Here is a 6,000-nt window from a genome sequence, read left to right on the forward strand (position 1 = left end):
TCAATCCTGACAAGTTAAAATCACTACTGGCCCTCACAGAATAACAGCCCAAAGTCATAACACTTAGAGTGGTCAAAAAAATGACAAGTCAAGAATTGAATTGGTAGAGGTCTCGGCCTGATAATGCTGCCATTAGCTGCCCAACAAAGGCAACACAAATTTTCTCAGAGAAAATGCACCCTCATCTTGGACAATTAGATCTGATCAAGGCTGTAGATCCAACAACCGATTTATAGGGATTACAGAGGACAGAGGAATACGTCAGACATCACCATCGGGATGCAATTACCAGGATAGACTGTGGGAAACAACACAATTTCTTTAAATAAGTTGCAGATACAATAAAACCACACAGGTGGAGGGAGAGCTTACGCATTGAAACATTAGAGGCATATACCAGTTGCAGTTTTGGACCCTTTTTGGGTACTGGTTCAGCGGAAGAACTTTGACAGTCACAGGACAGTTGGCAATGTGAACATTGACTCGATAATTAATGATTGTTTTTTAGGAATGGTGTGGTTGTATTTTTAAAAGGATCTCTATTTTAAAAAAAGAGATACATGCTGAAATATGTATGTAAAATGATACGATATTAGCAATTTACTTCAAAATGAGATGGAGGAAGTGGGTGTGGGTACTTAGGAAACAAGATTGCCCGTAAGTTTGTAAATGGGAAAGATAGATGTTTATTATACTAGAATGTCTACTTTTGAATAGATGCAAAGCTCTATAAAAAAAGGATTTTTAGAAAGTTGGTGGAAGAACTGGAGAAGTGGATTCTAGACCTGGCTCTGGGGATGAATTCCAGAATGCTGCAGAATTAACCTGCTTAGTAGCTGCTACCTCTGCTTTAATTTAAAGGTGAGGAATCAGGAGGCCACCATGGCACTGTTGCCACAACTGTCTCTTAACCATTCTCAAAGGTGGTGACTAGGCACCAGAAAAGTGTTGTAGAAAAAAATCTCCATCATTTGCCTTTTGAGCAGAATGAGCCATACCAGTGGGTAGACGGCCTCCACCTTACTTATGCCTCCCAAATTTCACTGGAGTGTATCCAACTGGTAGAAACTATTGTATTCATATATATATATAATTTTACCTTCATAAAAGATCTGGGAAATGTTATTTTAAACTTTACAGGAAGGCTTATTAGAAGTAGAGCTGGGGCTGGGTGTGGTGGCTCATGCTTGTAATTCCAGCACTTTGGGGGACCAAGACAGGCAGATCACTTGAAGTCAGGAGTTCGAGACCAGCCTGCCCAACATAGTGAAACCCCGTCTCTACTAAAAATGCAAAAATTAGGTGTGGTGGCACTCATCTGTAATCCCAGCTACTCAGGAGGCTGAGGTAGGAGACTTGCTTGAACCCGGGAGGTGGAGGTTGCAGTTAGCCAAGATAGCGCCACTGCACTCCAACCTGGGTGACAGAGCGAGACTCTGTCTCAAAAAAGAAGAAGTAGAGCTGGAGGATGAGTATCAAATGTTCATATTTGCTACACCGATGGTACTTATCCAACCACGTATAGAAATAAAATGGCTTGACATATTAGTCACAAAAGCATTGCATGTCAACTGGGATATTTAGAAGTATGCCAAGGAGTACCCCAAGTCCAGGATAAGCTTAGGATATATTTCAGAAGCATTGGTTTTACTCAATGGCAAATAATACACATTATTATTTAATGTAGCTTATTGGTGTAGGTATTAGGGTTCTTCAGAATGAACAGGAGATAGATAGAGGATTTATCAGGAGAATTGGCTCCTGCAATTTTGGAGGCTGAGAAGTTCCAGCCAGAGAAGTTCTTCAGCAGAACCAGGGAAGCCAGTAGTATGGCCCAGTACAAGTCTGAACGCCTCAGAGCCAGGGACGCTGATGGTATTTTTCAGTCCAAGTCTGAAGTTCTCAAAATCCAGGGAGAGAGGACCCCATGTGGGCCTCTCCAAAGGCTGCTTGAGTGTCCTTACAACATGGTGGCTGGTTTCCCCAGAAGAGGTAATCCTTGTGAGCACGTCGGAAACTGCAGTACCTTTTATGACTTAGTATTGGAAGTTTTTTGCAGTTATCTGCCAAATTCTGTTAGAACCAAGCCATTAAATTCAGCTAACTTTGAAGCATAGGAGAATTAGCTCTACCTTTTGAAGGATACAATGTCAAAGGATTTGTGTATGTATTTGGAAGCCGTTATGTTTACTGTGAACTAGGCACCACTAGGTACTTTGCAGTGTACCCAGTATAAACCACCCACTGGGGTAGGTATTATTGCCCACATGGCAAGACATTGTTGTCCTACCCAACAGGTATTTCTATTACAGCTCTTTTTGTTCAGGCATCTGGTGGCAGTGTGCTCAGGAAAGATCAACCCCTCTGTAGCTCCTGCAGGTGAATTTTGATTGGTGGAAAAGCCAATCATGGCAATGCCATTTCCCCTTGCCAGTGATTAGTTGAAGGGTGGATATATGATCATACCAACAAGAATTCTGCTAGAATGGGTCTAGGAAAAGTTTTGCTCATGAATACAGAGAGACACATAGGAAGAAATGCACTCTTGTTCAGCAAGACTTTGTGTCTGTGTGTGATGTCTGGAATTGCAGTTTCCTTGTTGAAACGATGAAGAGACAAACCTAAGGCCCAAGCCAATGTGCTAAGGATGGCGAGTGTAGAGAAGAAAAACCCTCTGTTCTTGATGATGTCATTGAGCCCCTGAATTAACCCTGGAACTGACCTTTAGTGGTCTTGTTATGAGAGACAACAAGCTACCTTTGTTTGGGTTTTGTGTTACAGCTGGAAGCATCCTAATGATTTGATATACCCCATTTTACAGACTAGGAAACATGTTCAGAGAGATCATAGAATTTGCCAAAACTTTCCCGCCAATAATAGCAGAGCCAGGATTCAGACTGAGATGTCTATGTTCTAAGCACCTGGTCCTTTATCGGTTAAGTGACTTTTCTTCAGCAATTCTCAGGAATCAGAGAAGAGAAACAGAAGCCTCAGTTGGTTTCAGCAGAGGTAGTGATTGGAGGACAGGTATAGGAAGGGGTCAGTATGGGAAGGGGTCAGTGTGGGAAGAAAAGGAGATGAAATTCAGGACGCTGTATATGTAAGGTTGAAAAGCTTGACTGTGAGATACAGGCTGGTAAGGAGTCAAGTGGAATCCAGAGGGGGCTGATAGACTGGAATAGTGGAGGTGAGCAGTGAAGGTATAGCTGGGGAAAGAACAGATTCAGAAAGTTTGAGGGGGAGGGAAAGTGGAAGGAGATTGTAGGAAGGGAGAGAACTTCCGAGTTTAGGGTATTAGGATGTGGGTATTTGTTCCCAAGGGAGTTTGATTTGTGGCTGAGCATGGAGATGATGGTAGTTGGAGTGGAGAAGGTCACAGAATTGATACCAAATTTCTGGATCATCTACTTTGTGTACATATTACATAGAAAAATGACAGGCAGTGCAGTGGGGAGGAATATTGAAAGCTAGTCTGCTAGAAGTCTGGGTAAATTAAAAATGTTTTCTTTATTTGTGTGGTCTCCATTCTTCACACAGATAGGATCTGACTCAACACAGCCCCATGCTGAAGAAGAATTATAAGGATTATTCTGTTTTAATCTGCTGCTTTGCCAAGACTGGAGAGATGAGATGGATAGGGTCACTGGGAGGGGCTAAAAGGAGAGAGTGGTGAGAAATGGAGTTTCCTGTCTTTCTGAAACAGTTCTTTGCAGTGGGACCTCACTGTTTTGCTTGAAGTTGCTTCTTGACTAATCCATCTGAATTTATGAAAACCAACAAAATAGCCTTACACATTACCCATTATTTCAGATTATTGTGGTTTCCCTACTTATTTAAACAATTACAGGCAACTCTGCTGATCTCTTTGCTGAGACTCTGAAGACTCTGGTGATCTCTTTGCTGAGCTGTAGAGTAAGAAGAGCTCACTGTCTTAAGCTCTGGGCTACGTTTTTCTTTTCATTGTTCTGTTCTTTCTTAGGTAAAATCATTTTTTTCTTTCAAATTTTTGGCAGTGGGTTACATAGGAATCTATTTTTAAAGTAGCTTATTAATTTTATGTTACCTTCATGGAATCATTAGCTAGAATATCTGAATATAGTTTCTTCCTCGTCCCTTATATTTCTTGGTTCCTGTCCTTAGAGTCATGTTAATAGTTTTAGGTCATATTCCTGTGCTTTTATTGTAAGCTAACTCAAATCTTTTTTTGGAAATAGGATAAAAATCAATCTGTACTTTTTTTTGGTCTTGCTCTGTCACCCAGGCTGGAGTGCAGTGGCGCAATCACAGCCCACTGCAACCTCTGCTTCCTGGGCTCAAGTGATCCTCGTGCCTCAGTCTCCCAAGTAGCTAGAAATACAGGTGTGCGGCACCATGTCTGGCGATTTTTTGTATTTATAGTAGAGATGGGGTTTTGCCATGTTGGCCAGGCTGGTCTTGAACTCCTGGCCTCAACTGATCCACCTGCCTCGTCTCCTAAAGTGCTGGGATTATAGGTGTGAGCCACTGCCTGTACTTTTAAGAGAAAAAGAAGCAAGGTGCAAAAGAGTACTCACAGTATGATCCATTGTGTGTTTTTAAAAGGATATGTGTAGATAGATCCACCGATATACTCTACATCTCTATGTACATGTGTGTGTGTATATGTATATATAAATGCAAACCCACACATACAGTGAATAGAATAGATTCTGGGCCCCTTATGACTCAGTTTCAGAGGATGTCATGTTCAGAAGTCAGTATTCCTCAAAGAACTTGTAGGAAACATTTGTGTTTTATATAGCACAAGTTGAAATTAGTTTTCCCTTCATATTCTTTTTGTCTCCCACTCTCATACCCCAAAGCCTCTGTCTCTGTATTTCTTCCTCTCCTGCTTTCACCAAAACCCTCCCTGACGTCTCTACAACTGCTAGGCCTTATCTATCTCCCTTCCCATTTTCTTTCTATTTTCTTCTGCCTAGTGAATAGTTCTGGGCCTTCTGTATATAAATCTCTCATCTCAGCTTCCTTGGTTCTTCTCATAGAACACACCTCCCTTCCATTTATTTTATCTACACAATAAGACAATGCAAGAGGGCGGGGGCTGTGGCCAGTGGGAAGCGGTCAGGGTGCAAATATTGGCAATTTTTTTTGTTGTTGTTAGTAGGCAGGAGGAAGGAAGCTACAAATACTCCCACAGTAATAAGTTTTTTCCCTGTTTCACATGAAGAATTTCTGAAGGATTCTGTAAGAAACTGTGAACAGCAGGTTATCTTGCGGGATAGGCCTGTGGGGTCAGAGGTGGGAGAGTTAGATTTTGCCTTAATTGTCTGAACAGTTTTTATTTTAAAACTATATATATTACTATTAGAAAGTCATTAAAAAATAGAGACAATTGGCCGGGCACGGTGGCTTACGTCTGTAATCCCAGCACTTTGGGAGCCCGAGGTGGGTGGATCACTTGAGGTTGGGAGTTCAAGACCAGCCTGACCAACATGGAGAGACCCCCGTCTATACTAAAAATACAAAATTAGCCAGGCGTGGTGACGCATGCCTGTAATCCTAGCTATTTGGGAGGTTGAGGCAGGAGTATCGCTTGAACTCGGTAGGTGGATGTCCTGGTGAGCCAAGATCGTGCCATTACACTCCAGCCTGGGCAACAACAGCGAAACTCCATCTAAAAAAAAAAAAAGAAAACAAGATAATTAATAGATGTACTTTTTATTTTAAAATTTTGTGTGTACATAGGAGGTGTGTACATTTATGGGGTACATGAGATATTTTTGATACTTGCATGCAATGCATATTAATCACATCAGGGTAAATGGGATAGCCATCCCCTCAAGCATTTCTCCTTTGTGTTACAAACAATTCAGTTGTTTATAGTTATTTTAAAATGTACACTAAATTATTGTTGACTGTAGTCGTAGTCACCCTTTTATGCTATTAAACACTAGATCTTATTCATTCTAACTATACTTTTACATTTTGAAACATAGTGAAAATGTCATACTTGATATTAGA

The sequence above is a fragment of the Macaca fascicularis genome, chromosome 5, assembly GCF_037993035.2.
Source record: "Macaca fascicularis isolate 582-1 chromosome 5, T2T-MFA8v1.1".
Taxonomy (NCBI): domain Eukaryota; kingdom Metazoa; phylum Chordata; class Mammalia; order Primates; family Cercopithecidae; genus Macaca; species Macaca fascicularis.